This window comes from Adelges cooleyi, unplaced genomic scaffold, assembly GCF_023614345.1.
Source record: "Adelges cooleyi isolate 19-005CV unplaced genomic scaffold, UGA_ACOO_1.1 ACOO_flye_CR_arks_rails_tigmint_CR_PRNA_247, whole genome shotgun sequence".
Taxonomy (NCBI): domain Eukaryota; kingdom Metazoa; phylum Arthropoda; class Insecta; order Hemiptera; family Adelgidae; genus Adelges; species Adelges cooleyi.
Genome location: NW_026095912.1, coordinates 2,258,944 through 2,273,808, shown reverse-complemented (window position 1 = coordinate 2,273,808; position 14,865 = coordinate 2,258,944). Strand labels below are relative to the sequence as shown.

At 32.6% G+C, this 14,865-nt stretch overlaps 1 protein-coding gene across 3 annotated transcripts in view; it reads left to right on the top strand.

The window, feature by feature from the left end:
- LOC126836499 (cytokine receptor-like) overlaps positions 1-14,865 on the top strand; it is an 81,272-nt gene that overhangs the window by 32,952 nt on the left and 33,455 nt on the right. For all 3 annotated transcript variants that reach the window (XM_050569976.1, XM_050569975.1, XM_050569977.1), the window contains one exon: positions 12,449-12,546. The gene's annotated coding sequence lies outside the window, so the exon portion shown is untranslated. The remainder of the gene's footprint in view (positions 1-12,448; positions 12,547-14,865) is intronic.

Sequence of the window (14,865 nt, the reverse complement as noted above, 5' to 3'; positions counted from 1 at the left end):
TATCAGTTTTTCAACTTCAATATTGCCTTTGTAAAACTCCTTGAATATCGCTCGATTTCATACCACTTGACTATAATTTTTTTCTTCAATCAATTAACAATTTAATGTAATTGTTTCTGCCATGAATTGCCAACTGAACTAGTCACATTTTTGTTGTTCGATTATTAATTATCATCATAAGCTATCTAATACGTTATCCCCCAGTATAAGGAGTTGTATTTTGTTTCCAGAGTAACTGCGAACACTGAATTAATAGGTCTTCTGTTTTTGTTCTGAGTTTCAATAAATTCTTTCCGCCGTCCGTTTATTTATTACGCAACATACATTTGTAACAAAAAGAAATGGAAACCAATGTTTAAAGTGTAAAAAAAAAAAAAATAATAAAAACCGTTACCGAAGACTTGCAAAAAGTTTTAACGAGGTGAAAAAGAATGATTTGTTTTGTTTTTAAACTTTTTTTGGTTGTTTATGAAACCTTCTGCTTTCTGTGTTGTGTTTGTCATTTTGATGGATTCTCCGGCCACGTTGTCATTGATGGAACTTTATCCCCGAAATTTATCCGACAGAGCAAACCCTTGCTTGCCCCTCCTCCCCAAAAAAGTACCCTCGAAGGTCGGAACCAGGGGGTGGTTACTCTAATCGGTCGGATTTGATGTATCTATGTGGGAAACTTTGTCACCGACACGCTGGGGCCATAACCTATCGGGGGATGTCGACTACAACACTAGAGAGGGGAGTACAATTGCATGGCCACAATGTCGCCGGCAGACAGTATTGTTATTATCTGATATTATTTCCCCGGACAACTCTTGTTCTAAGTACGTAGTAATAATAACTTCTATGAATACAATAGCCGTGTGCCTTTTGAAAACCGATTTTTTACCCCCTCGACCGCGCCTGACCATAGAGCAATAATATACTTAGCAACGAAGTAATCAAGAAGTTGCGTACTGACAGTATGACCACTTTAAATAAAAATAAATACCTTTTTTTTTTTAATACGTTGTTGAACACTGTGTACAGAATTGTGCTTATCAATAGAACCATTCGAATGTCATGTGATAACGTTGTAATAGCTGATAAGTCATATGTTTTGTATCACACGGCTGTAGTAGTGAAACAAATTATACAAATATGTACCAGAGAAATGTAATTCCGTCGTTGTGGTCACACTGCAGTTCGCCTTTTCGCCAACTTCATAATATTATAGTAGAGCATTTTCATATGTCTTATATATTTTTAGGTCTTGTATTAATATTGCTTTCGTTTCCCCATTTTCTCCCTACCTATCTACCTTTTTTTTTTTTTAAATTACAAGTTCATAAGAACACATAGGGGGGGTCGCCTTACAGTATTACTTTCCCTGTGTTCCCGGCACCGTTTATTGATGACAAGACTATCTACCTAAGGGGTGGAGTTGAATGAGGGGGGGGGGTTCGCCCTTCGAAAAAATTCGGTCGACAAGTCCTTGCCGTAACCGTTGGATTGTAAACGACAAGAAGTTTTTTTTATTTTTTTATTAATAGCATCAAAGTGTATTTCAATTCCGGATCAAAGGTCGAATAAAAATGTCCTTTCCAGACGTTCTTTGCAACAAAAAAAAAACGTTCCAACAAAGTCGGTCAACTCGTGGCACTTTTTTAAAAAGGGTAGTTTTTTTGTTCGCCTCCCATCTACACCCCCTTATTGCTGCCTGTCCTCCGGTCCCATAAAAACGTCCCCTGGTAATCTGGCAGCATTTTCGTAGACGTTCGACCTATTTTGGTTTTTTGGAATATCCCATTTAAAAAAGTAAATAAATAACCCAGAGAAAATGGCGCTGGTTTTAAATATATATATATATATTTATTTTTGTCCTTCTTCCCCATAGTAATGTTGTCATGAGCAAAGACTTAAATCGGCACATAAACAGCGGGGACCCTGATATCTTTGCCACCCCATTAGTTTTTATGAATCGCCTATTGCTGGTACATTTTTCACACGGCCGGCGAAAGGTGTTAATTCGGTTAATTGAAGAAAAAAAAATTACTTATTTATTTACCGTTTGTACTTGAGGCATAGCGTGAAATAATCGGTTGAATTCGATTTACAACAGTACAAATATACAATAATCGGCGAGTGGAGATTTTAGTGATATGTTAGCGTAGTTGAGTCTACTTTAGTTTACAACTTGAAGATATATTAATTGAGATACAGGTTAGGTTAGGATAGAAGGTTTGTCTGGGCATTAAATAGGGAAAGATTAAAAGGCTTAACAGTGGCAGCGCAGGTCCTTAATGGACCGTTAAGCTGTTGAACAAGAAGAAGAAGAGAGAAAGAATCTTGTCTTTACATGAACTACACAATTCAAATATGAAATTCTAAAAAAAAACAGATTTCTTTAAATCTATCTATATAAAAACTTTTATAGGCTATTTTTTGTGATCTATTTAATTAGAAATTTATAAATAAAAATTAAGTCACTCGTATACTCGTGACTGATTAACACGCCTATATAAAATACACAATTTGTTAATTATGTATTGATTAATGAAATTGTATGCAAAATATTTAAGACACCAGTTATAAGTTATTCACTGAAAAAATAAAAGTCAACATTTCGTTGGAAGTATTTTAAAGCGAAAACTTCACATGGTATTTTTCATACATATAAAAATCTTTTTAAAAAAAATCTTTTAAGCACCAAATTTGTGTAGGCTGCCAAACCAAACCTTACCCTGACCTATATCCTTGTTGGTTACCCACTCAAACTTATATCCTTTTCGGTTACCAAACCTAAGCTATATCTTTAATGGTTACCTAACCTAACCTTTCCAAGTAGGTACATTTTGTCTTTTTTTTTACATATTCTCCCAAAAAAAGGGACGAACCGGACGTGAACCTATGTAGGTAAAGTTTAGATTTGTTTTGTTTTTTTGTAATTCGTGTAGATATTGTTTTTGAAAGGCTTCTTGCTGGTAATCCTCGTCGTAGGTACAATTGCGTTTAGCCGGCGTATATATTACATAACGGTAATAACAAAACAACGTTTCATTATTTTCCATTACTTACATTAAGTGAATTTACTAATTATTATGTAAAATAAAAAAAGAACTGAGAAAAAAACGATATAAAACAATAACCTTCGGCCATCAATTTTTGGTGTTTAAACATTAAAAAAAAAATAGCACTTAAGTTGGCATTTTTTTTTCAAAAAAAAAAAACAATAATATTTATACAGTTTTACACTATACTGTTATCGAAAAATCCCTTTTGCCACCCCCTCCATCCCGTAAAAAAACCACCCTTTAATTCGTCTCGTCACTCTTAATTATCCGCTTGTCCTCCGTCGTTATGAGTCGTTATTGATCTTTCCTGTTAGGGTTTTATCGCCAAAATATATGTATGAGCCTGTAAAAGCCCGGGGGGGGGGGGTCGATCACCGACTGTAATCCTCTTCTCTGTCGTTTCTTAAGTTCGTCCCACACACACACACACACCCACATGTCGCTCTCGTCAAGGTTCGTTATTGATAAAAAAAAAACCTTTAATTAACACAAGAAGAAGCAGGAAAGTAAAATAAATGTAAAAGAAACTACCGACGTTAGGGGTTTTCGTCGAATTGCAAAAACTTTTCCTTTATCCCCCGTCCCCTTGCGGCCACACCCCCGACCCTTATATTAGTTACCCGATGATTAATTATATAGAACTAGCAGACTGAGTGACACGTGCGGTGTCACGTTGTCTTCTAAGATATTTTTTTTTATTGCCATCCCAAACACCGGCTATTTTTAGTCCTAAGTAATACACACTACACGTCTTGCACCGGGCACCGGCAAGTCGGGTGGAAAAATAATAGCTACAAGTCCTGCTGTTAAACACACAACACACGTTAATGACGACTTATATCATAGTATCACGTGGTCGTCTTGCTCGACGACCTAAAGGTACGGTTTACCTATAACCAAACTCTAACCTAACCTATCCAGAATTGGCAGAATTGGCCAAGTAAACAGATCCGCTACGGATGTTAATTAGAGCCAAACGACGAAGGGGTGGTCACCGTCCTTAATTGTTTTAAAATGTAAATCTGTAGGGTATTTTCTACCTACCTGGCAATTGGCTCTACAAATTAAACAGCAGAATAGAGAATAGCCATAAAAAAATCAACCTAACCAAAATTATTTTACAAAAACTTGAATTTTCTATGGACTTGGTTAAATACCCAAATCAGGGGGGGGGTGGTTTGGTTAGCCCTCCACCTATATCTGTGAAGTAATTAGCGCCAAGGAAAATGAGGGGTTGTACGTTGATTTTTGTTGCAAATTGTTTTATATTCAAGTATGTTTTTTCCACTTACTATCTCTAATAAATTTGTGACTACTGGACGTGACGTGCGTTTCCAGAGACTCTTCCCCGGGAGATGGTGGTAATCGAACCGATAATAATTATATAGGCTGATTGATATAACCGATAAAACAAACATAATAGAATATTATTAATTGGATATTATGATAATATCTCGCTGGCGGTTTGACGGCCGTGTGTGTACTTACTCGGTTTATTGTTTATTCATTGTGCACACAACGCCAGAACAATATAACAGTGTTGTGTTATTGAATATTATTACTGTTATTGTAATTCCGCGGTCGAAGCGCCATTTAGTGGTAAACCAGTCGAGTGACAACCGCAAAACGACCACCGCATATTATAACCGGTGTATGTGTTTGTTGTAATTAGGTATTTAAAAAAAAAACTGTATACAACACCCACTTCCTATCCTCGGGGATATCACTCCGGTTTTAAATCAGTATATTCATATAAGTAAAAACCTACTCCGTTTAGACTTAGGTGAAAAACACTACTAAAATGTTCAAACAAAAGTATGTACACTTTGCACCAAACATTTTGACCGCCTTGTCTGTGGCACTTAATACTTCACTAGGTCATGTGTAATTATTGAATAAAGCATTAGCTAGCTGTGTACCATAAAAAGTTCATTAATCATTTATTTACATTTTCTAATGCCCGGGGGTAGTTTAAAATGAGGGGTCGGGTATTTGCCAAATAAATATTTTAAAGCCCCCCGAGCTTTGTGCGCGTTTAGATGTGAACAACTTACCTTCTAAATTATTTCTGCGTGGAAGTCTAATCTGTTTCACTTTTGTTTTCATCGCGAAATTACTTTGGCGTGTTAAGCATTTCAAGTTTTTATACAAATCACATTGAGGAATACAACTTACTTTGAATAAGAAAATTATTCAATGAATTTGTGTGGTGGCCCTAAAACTTTTAATTGGATTTTGGAGAAAAAAAATATATATTGGTATTACTTTGAGAATTTGTATTATGTATTGTATTTTTTGTAATTGTAATTCATAATACATTTTAAGTTAAAAAGGTCATTAGGTATCTTGGTTTTTTTTTAATGTTTACAAACATTTATATAATATGTAAGAAGCTATGTAAGAGATAACACATTTAATTAATGATTATGAATTTTAAATATAACTGATGTTTTATAGCTAACGCGAATGGGAGAGGACAAGAGGAGGGAACGCGATAGTGACATGAATGATAAGAGAATCAGCTGATAAGAGATAACTGAACGATGACGGCAAATCAATGTTTATGATCAAACGTCTTCTTTCCTTCGAGAGAAAGATTGAGTTCTAACTAATCCAAGATTTATTTTAATTTGTTATTATTTTTTTTAAGTATTCTATTTCGCAATGCGTTGCATTTTCCACTTGAGCGAATCATAAGCGAATGGCGAATGCGTTTAATTTTTAAATAATGGGACGTTCTAAGCAGGCGATATATCATTAAGTTTTTAATGGTGTTCATAATTAATAGTTTACCAATTAACTGGATGCGGCCGTTTCGATCGAACCTAACCAATTAAAAGTCTATTCCGTCCGGTCGGTTTCTTTTTCGTTTAAGTTTTAACGAACCGTCGTATGATTTATTAATTATTATATAATACGTTTACCGAAAAGACAACCGTGATTATTATATTTTTTTCATCATTAAAAATCTAACGGACGGGCAATTACTACAACAACAATAAGAATAAAAAGTATACATTTAATTAGCCGTAAAAACACAGTATCAATATTACTTGTATAATATACGGTTTGTTATTTATTATTATTCATTGCAATGTAATTCCTCGTATGAGTTAATGCAATGCAATGCGCACAAAATACATATTTTATTTTTATTCAACAACGTCGATTTCCTATCGGTCTTGATGTGAAAAATAACAATATAAAAAAAAAAATATTATTTATATTTATTAAGAAACCGCTAGTTTTCCTTTGGCCTTGCAAAAACGAGAAACTGCGCATATTGTTTTCCTTTATTTTGATTGACCTTTATGCAAATTTAGGAATTTTTTTTCTGCACAATCAATCATTATTATTATTATTGTTATTTAATAGGTAATTTAAAAAAAAATTAAGGTTTAAACTTTATTATTTATTAATTCTAAATAATTCAAACAAAGTTCTGCTCGTGTACGAATAATTTTGAAAAATAATATCTGCTGTTTTTTTCAAATTCAGCAAATGAAAATAAAATTGGAAAAAATGCGATAATACGATAATATATTTTTGATGTTAATTGTGAAAATGTATGGACATTTCTTGGACTTTGGTGTCATTTTCCTATAAAATTGGGAAAACGAAATATGCTTTAGGAAAATCAATTTTATTGATAAATAAACCAATGTTACGTTATTAAAGATATTATATTTCTGTTTGTTTTTTTATTTTATTATTCTGCGAAATAAAAACCGCATTATCTACTCGGATTTTTCTTATTTACTTTGTATAACTTACTTAATATTTATTTACAAAAAAAAAAAATCAAATATCTTGCGTAAGACGACAAAAAGAAAAAATAGTAATTTCTGTAAAACATGTCAAAAAAAGGCACTAAAAATTAATGGAAAAAAAAATGGAACTTGCAATCAAATTATTAAAACTTTGGTTGTTTAAATACACTTAAATTCGTAAACGGTATAGAAAAATAATTTGGAACTAACCCCATAGGCACTAGGGGGTTGGCTTACATGGTAGTAGGACCCCCCAATTTTGAAATTAACACCCTCTATTGTTTTTTGTGTTTATGTATTAAAACCTTGGCTTATTCAAAAGGTTTAATATAAAAAAACCAAAAACTTTTGCTTAGCTGATTACAGTATTTGTTATTTAGTAGAATTTAATAAATTTCAGATAGCTTGTACGCTTTACATTAGTTCTCCATCGTGTGACCGTTCGCTTTGTGCTTAAAGTAAAACAAACACTTAGCTTAGGGTTTCAATAGGACAGGACAGACTTACAGATTTGTCAATTAAGTAAAATAAGTTTTTCTTTTATTGAAATTGAATAAATTTCTTTTATTGTCTTTTATTGCCTATGACTAAACTAGAAAAAACCTGAGCAACAATTGTGTTCATATAATATAATAAAAAATATAATAAGTACAATTAAATTAAAGTAAAAAACCCTTTACCGCAAAACGAATAATACAGTCTACTACTTGGTAATAGTATTTTTTTTTTTTTTTTATTATTTACTATTGTAACAAATAAATGCCACGTGGACTGAGCTAATCTGTCACGGTCGGCATCGCCTTCAAATTATTATCTTATGTAGTCCTCTTGAATGGAAATAAAAGTGAAAGAAAAAAAAATAATAATGATAATTCTATATTATTGCGTTTCATGAATAACGAATATTAAATTGTCGTCTTCGGCAACACGTGGTTGCTCCCTTCAGAGAATTGATAACCCACAATTATCTGTTTAATATATTACAATATAATAACAGTAATAATAATATGATTATACTACTACACTACTACTACCAATAATAATATTATCATCTTTGTCTTGTCGTTGTAGACAAACAAAACATGGCGTAGGTCTAACCCTATTATCGTTGGCAATATTAAATTATGATTTGCATATTATTATTAATGTTATTTTTAGTATTATAACTGTTGCTCTGTTATATTATGTAATCCGTTGAGAGAGACAGGTCGTCGCCTGTGGCCGTTTAACTCTTTTATTAATTAAAAAAAATTGTTAGTACATAATAATCCTATATAATAACTATACTATCGCCTATTAAACGGTAGTAAAATTTAATCGCGGCCGTCAAACGATTTTTTCCTATAGCAATTTGAGTTTTGTTTACCACTTGCAATTTGTAAAAAAAAAAAACAAAAACAATTATTTTCGACCTCGAAAATACACAATAGTGATAATTGTTTTTTTTTTCATTTATCTTGTCAATAGGTCAATCGCACGCGTTTTAAGCCGACGGTTTTCTGGCAGATAATCGATAAATATAATGCATAATATAATATACTATTATATTGGTTTTTTTTTCTGTTATTAAACTGTGGTAATGTCACACTAAACTGGATAAACGCTTTGGGCATTTCAAAGTCTCATTTAAATCTTCATCGACTCTTTTGGAACTGGACTGTGCTTGTTAGGTTAGGCTGGATGGTGCTAGGATAAGAGACTTTTTACAATGTTTTAAAATTACATGTCCTCATGGCCTCCCACCCTTGAGTTTAAATAAATTTAGTCCTACATTTTTATGATTTTAAAATAAATAATTATTATCGGTTATTAAAAATGACACTTGTAAAATACGAAATATTTTTTTTGAAAATCTTTTAATTATTGTTTTACCACAAAAGAATGCCTACTGTGTGCATCTGCTGTTGTCTATTTTAATTATCGGTATAATAAAATATGAATTACTTTTAGTTTTTTTTTTTACTATTTAGTTATGTAATACAATAGTAGGTGTAACGATTAACGGTGTGCCAAATAATTTGTTAAACTTTGGCCTCCTCTAAAAAAAATGTTGGCATCGGCTTGGCTCACAAGGTGCAAAAGTTCTGGCGCCGCCTTGTGTCCATATCCCTCTTGGACTATACAAAATAGTATTGTATTTTAATTGCCAAATGTTAAGTACATAATCTAAAATCAATTAACAGCGTTAATAATAAATATCGCTTGGTTAGTTTGGGGGTTCTAATATTCTGTTTGTTGGGAGTTTGGTTTTTTAGACACATTAATTTTACAATAGACATTCTTCTAAGCCCTAAAGCTTAAAACAATATACATTTCAATGTTAATTCTAACAAAAATTGTAATTGGTTGTATATTGTTACTTTTTTTCGGTTAAAATGTGTAATCTTGTCTGGCAAAAAACAAAATAAAGGTTATCCCAGAACAAATATTTCTAGAATGGTTTGTTGAGATTTGGAGAATTTCATTCGAACAGCTTAGAGTTTAATGTAAATAATTATTTAGCGATTAAAATGATTACATAGGCTCGTTAATATACAAGTACACTCGACAATTAGATAATAATTCAACCGGAGAGTTGTTATCGTTCAAAAAAAAAATTGAATTAACACAAGTAAAAAATTGTGGATACATTTTATCTTGTATTTTCTAATGATGACATATCAGACACTCTCGGTAATGGATTATTGCAACGTTTTCATATATTGTTCGGCGATGGTTCGTTCGCCATGCAGTTTGTTTGAGCTGTTGTGTTCAGTGGAGAGATCTCTATAAGTGTGTTTTGTCGCTGAAAGGTTTAGGCATCGACTTGCGGTTGTGCTTTTCCCGGGGCGTGTGTACTGGTGTGGAAAAACTTGTGGCAAATTCAATCACGAGAACAACAAGAGTGTATCACATCCATCCACAGTGTTTACGCCCACCGGTTTTGCTCGTTTATTATTTTATATGATTGTAAATTAAAAACTTACTTACTTACTTACTCGGCCGCCGCCGTGTCTTATTAATATCGTTGTGTTTATTATATAAATATATATATGTATAGATACTTTCTTTGGGCGGACGACACGGTGCTTTGGTCGTGTAGGTGTTGTCGGTCCGAATGAAAACTTTTCCTCGGAAAAGAAGATGGGAAAAAAAAATCAAATTAAAACCGTTCGAGTAGAACAGCCGCCTGAGGTGTATAATACGGTTTTCGACAAGAAAACCCGAGCTAAACGGTTTAATTTCGAATTAAACGTACATTTCCAACCGGTAAATACACTTTACACACACACACACACACACACACATATATATATATATACATATATATATATTGTGTGTGTGGATCTAGTTTTGCCAAGTTTCTAAACGGTGCACGTCCCCAATCGAAAGGCTCTCTAAAAAGGTAGAAGGTATATAATATTCTTAAGGTTTACATTATAGTTGAACCCCGCCCCTCTCCGCTCCTACTCCTTTTGGCCATTTTATTCGGCAGTAATTTTTATTTGCTCGTAAACCCGGCGTCGGGTTTATCGCAATCCAATTCCGATCGGTCTGGTATACAGCAAGAAGTATATAAGTAAGTGTATATATGTAAGTAGAGGTGTACAAACGTTTTATTCCGCAAGGAAACAATAACCGTTTGTGCGCGACCGCCGACGACGACAATGTCTACGAGAAATCCACGCTCGTTTTTTATTTACTTACCGTTGATTTTTTTTTTTTTTGCCCAACGTCGACCTTATCTAATCTAACGTAACCGTACCTTACATACACAATCGGTTTCTTTTGCGCCGTTATTTGAATTGGTTGCAAATTTGTGTGTACCTACTTTTCACCGTCAATCGGATCGGATTTAACAAACCCAACTTGACCTGACCAAAGCTTCAATCGGATTAACCTAACCTGACCAAAGCTTCAATTATATTTACCTAAACTAACCAAAGCTTAAATTTTAACCATGATTGCTGGTCGAGTGCTTGGACTTGATCAGTGTTTACTTTAGGCGGATATGCATTTTGAATTATTGTACAACATATTTTGTTAGGCGGTGGTAAGGAGGTCGCTCGTGTCTTTGCAATATTGTGTTACTTTGTCATCATCGACTGTGCATAATTCTTCGGTGGGCTAATTTCAGTAGTTTTTGACTGAAAAATATCTCATCTAAAACCGAGTTTTGTCATCGAAAAATTGTATTTTAACTACTCGACAAAACCTCTTGGGTTTTCCATTCCTGGAAGAGAGCAGACTTTCATCACGGTAACGACGTTGTTCCTTCTTAATGATGCGATACCAGACGGTTTTTTTTTCATCTTCTTCTGCTGCTGCTCGACGAGTGTATATCTGTATAATATGTAATAACACACCCTATTATGGCGGTTCGTCAAAATATTGTTGTATTATCCTTAATAGCTCTTAATATTGTGTTGCTGCTGCTTCGTCTGTTGCTTATGTAGTGGTGCCGACATCGAATTACAAAGTATAATATATACATATACATATAAACAGCCCCAAAATAATCGACATGACGCGCACCTGTGTCATTCGATAATGTTTTGTGTATTTTTTAATATCAAAGCACCTCCTTCAAACACCGTATTGATGTCTGTACAGGAAAATGTTAAGGAAATAGAAACAAAAAACCATAAAAAAAACCCTTCTTGGTTTTTGGCCAAAACTCTTTTCCAAATCCCTTTACAAATTGTGTGTGTGTGTAATTAATAAAGGCACAACCCTCGTTGGCCCCCTCCCCGTCGAAAATAACTTAAGGTAATTATCCACTTGACTAGAGTTGTTAAACCGTCGGTTACCTAATTATGCGGCGACCTAATTTCTATAATATTGTGCTCAGAAGTTGGCCAAAATCCATACATATATTATAGTGTGTGTGTGTATAATATAATATGCATAATATGGCGAGATCGATGAGACCCGACGACGGTACACATGGAAGTTTGGTCGTTAATAGGCATTTGATATTGTCGATGCTAATTGACGTGTAACGAGTAAAGTTTGTCCATGAGTTTGGTAGTCATAGTTTTGTGTGTACACAGCGGTGTGTATATGTCTTGGCACTGCCACTGGAAGTGCATGATGTGAACTTTGGACTTGTTTTGTGTCGAGGAGGATGTAGATTTTTATTCTGGAAATCTCATTATTCAACAAACAATTATGGATATTATATGTGCTTGCTATATTTTAGAAAAGTTGAATGAATACCACAATTTCGGTTATGAACGCATACCTAGTAGTTAATTTTGATGTTTTTTATTCAATGAACAATATTAAACATTATAATACGTATATAGTTGGCGACTACAGCGGAAACGCTCGCTGCGGTTAAATTATAAAAAAGAAATTGGACGATTTTTCTTTTCTATAATACAATTTCGGCATGTAGTTTCCCTTTGGAAAAATTTGGAAAATTCTTCACAAATTTAAAAGAACTCCGTCACGCCACAAATTCGTATAGAAAAAAAAATCTGTAGGTATTCTTCTTTGAAAACGCCATTGTTTGAATGACAGTAAAAGAAAAAATACCAACCGCTTTGCTAGTCTAAAATCGTGCATTTATCTTATAGCGATTTCTAAAAAAAAAAAAACCGTATAAATTGTAGTATTGCGTTCTAATATTTTTATTTGTTTTTTTAGTTAAAATTTGAAAAAAATCGTTTGAAAATTGAAAGGGGAAAAAATGAAACAGAATCAAAACATGGAATGATGATGTCCTTATCGGCAAGTCGCTATTGGTGAGTGTTAAAATTATTATCATTTCATTCTTAGTTTTTACTAGTTTTAAGTATAGTTAAAAATAAATATGTGCGACAATTTTTTTGTTTTACCTCTTGTTGCTTTTTAATAGCAATGATTATCAGCAGGAGTTATTTAAAACACTGAACCCAGTAGGGTTTAATTTGTAATTTAACTTTTCTTTTGCATAGTGTTTTTAAACAATGCAATATCTCCCAAATTTTTATGGTTTTAACGCCCTCTCAAATTACATTATTGTCAATTAAAAAAGTTAATGAAATGTGTATGCGTTACAGTTTAAGTTTAAAAAATAGATATAAAAATAATTAGTTTGGGTGGGATGTAAGAACATAATAATTAGTGAAAAATCGAGATCAAAAAATAAAATGAAAAATAAATAATTAATTAATTCCTTTGAGATATTGATAAAAAAAAACAGCCTGTATAGGTTTTTTTTAGCAAAGAATTATGTAAAAATGTAATATTGTGTATTGTAAAAAAACAACATCAACACACTATCAATACAACAAATGTATAGAGCTTGTATTGATAACGATTTTATCGCAGAATAACCGGAAGGGAAACTTTATAAAAACAAAATTACAATGGCCGCCGACAGCCATAATATAGTGTTTGCAGCCGGGGAAAAACATGTTAACTATTGTAGGTTATCAGTGTCGGACACTTTATCAGTCGCTCTAGGTGTTTCCCTTCTGGTTATATTGTATATTATTTCTCATATTGATAACATAATATGTATATTTTATCGGACCGAACGGCGTTTATAATTAACGTTTTGCACGACTCACTTACTTGGGTCGCATTTAGTCAGGTGAGGTTATTATTTTTAAAAAAAATGTATATTATGATGCCAACTCGACGAGGAGATATTGTTGTTGGTCGAGTGTACGGTTAAAAAGAATATGGTTTTATTTTTATTTTTATAAGATTATAAAAAACAACGTTGTGTTATTAATGACTAATCGGTTTGTTAACAACACACCACACTCGAGCAAAGGTCGAGCAAAATCAGCGTTTCCATCTTTTTATTTCTTTATATTATTATTTTTTTTATGTTAATCGTGTACGGTGTAGAGAAACGCGTACGCGGAAAGCAATAATTCCAATGTAATGTTTAAAAACACACACAAACGCATACCGTTAACGAGGTAACAGCCATGAGTACATATTATGTATTAGTACCTGCTATTATTATTAGCGGTATAATGTAAAATAGCTTTTTTTTTTTCAGTAGTTTTTTACTGTACAAATTATCCGACCGAAACGATATGATAATAATAATAGTAATAAAAAATATAATAAACCGCGTACCGTTCGCCATAATAATATTATATTAATTTATAATAATCACTACTGCGCGCCTGGGACTTGCAATGATCCAAATAATAATAATAATATATCATTTATGAACAAATAATAATTCAAGGCCGCAAGCTTATTTTTCAAAACAATTGTCGAAAGCTTTAAAGTTAATAATATGATAACAATACCATATTATGTATAGCCATAAAGGCTAAGTATATTATTATGGCAGTCTTTTTGGGTATAATCTTTAAAGCGGATATTATTTTTTTTTTCATCGACGAGGGATTGTTGTCCGCTTAAAAACGAATTGAATAAACGTTTTTCATGTTTAAAACGAAAATGTTTTCTTAGATTTGGGTAAATATTGGTCAAATTAGGTCAGACCAGTGTAGGTAAAAACGACTCTATAACTGTAGTTGTAGTGAAAAATTTAAAGTCACATATTTTAATTAATTTTTGCTAAAAAATTATTAAACAAATTAAATGTTTTTGCGGTGTGAGAATTGAAAAGGGCGGTTTGACGGTTCATCAAATATATTATAATATGAAAATATATCATTTATAACAAAGTCAATTTGTTAAAAATCAACAAACGTCTTAAACGAATATCAAAATATCCATCATGTCGGTATTGTGTACATTTCAAATAGACATCCGCTGGAATAAAAAATGAATTATTATTTTACGATATTAAATTAATAGTATAATTAAATAAATAAAACAACCGATAACGTGTACAAATATAATATCATCATCAATCACTCTCGGTGGTCTGGAAAATTGATGCGAAATCGACGGATTTATTTGTGTATTGTATATATATATATATATATTTACAATATGATATGAATATTGAAAAGGGAGAAGGGGTGTGGTTCACAGTGTATATTATTATCATCATAATTATTGTACAAAGTCACTTGCACAAAAAACAAAAGGAAACGAATATCGATTTCCCTTGCAACAACAAGTGGGCGAGAGGTGAGGTGGGG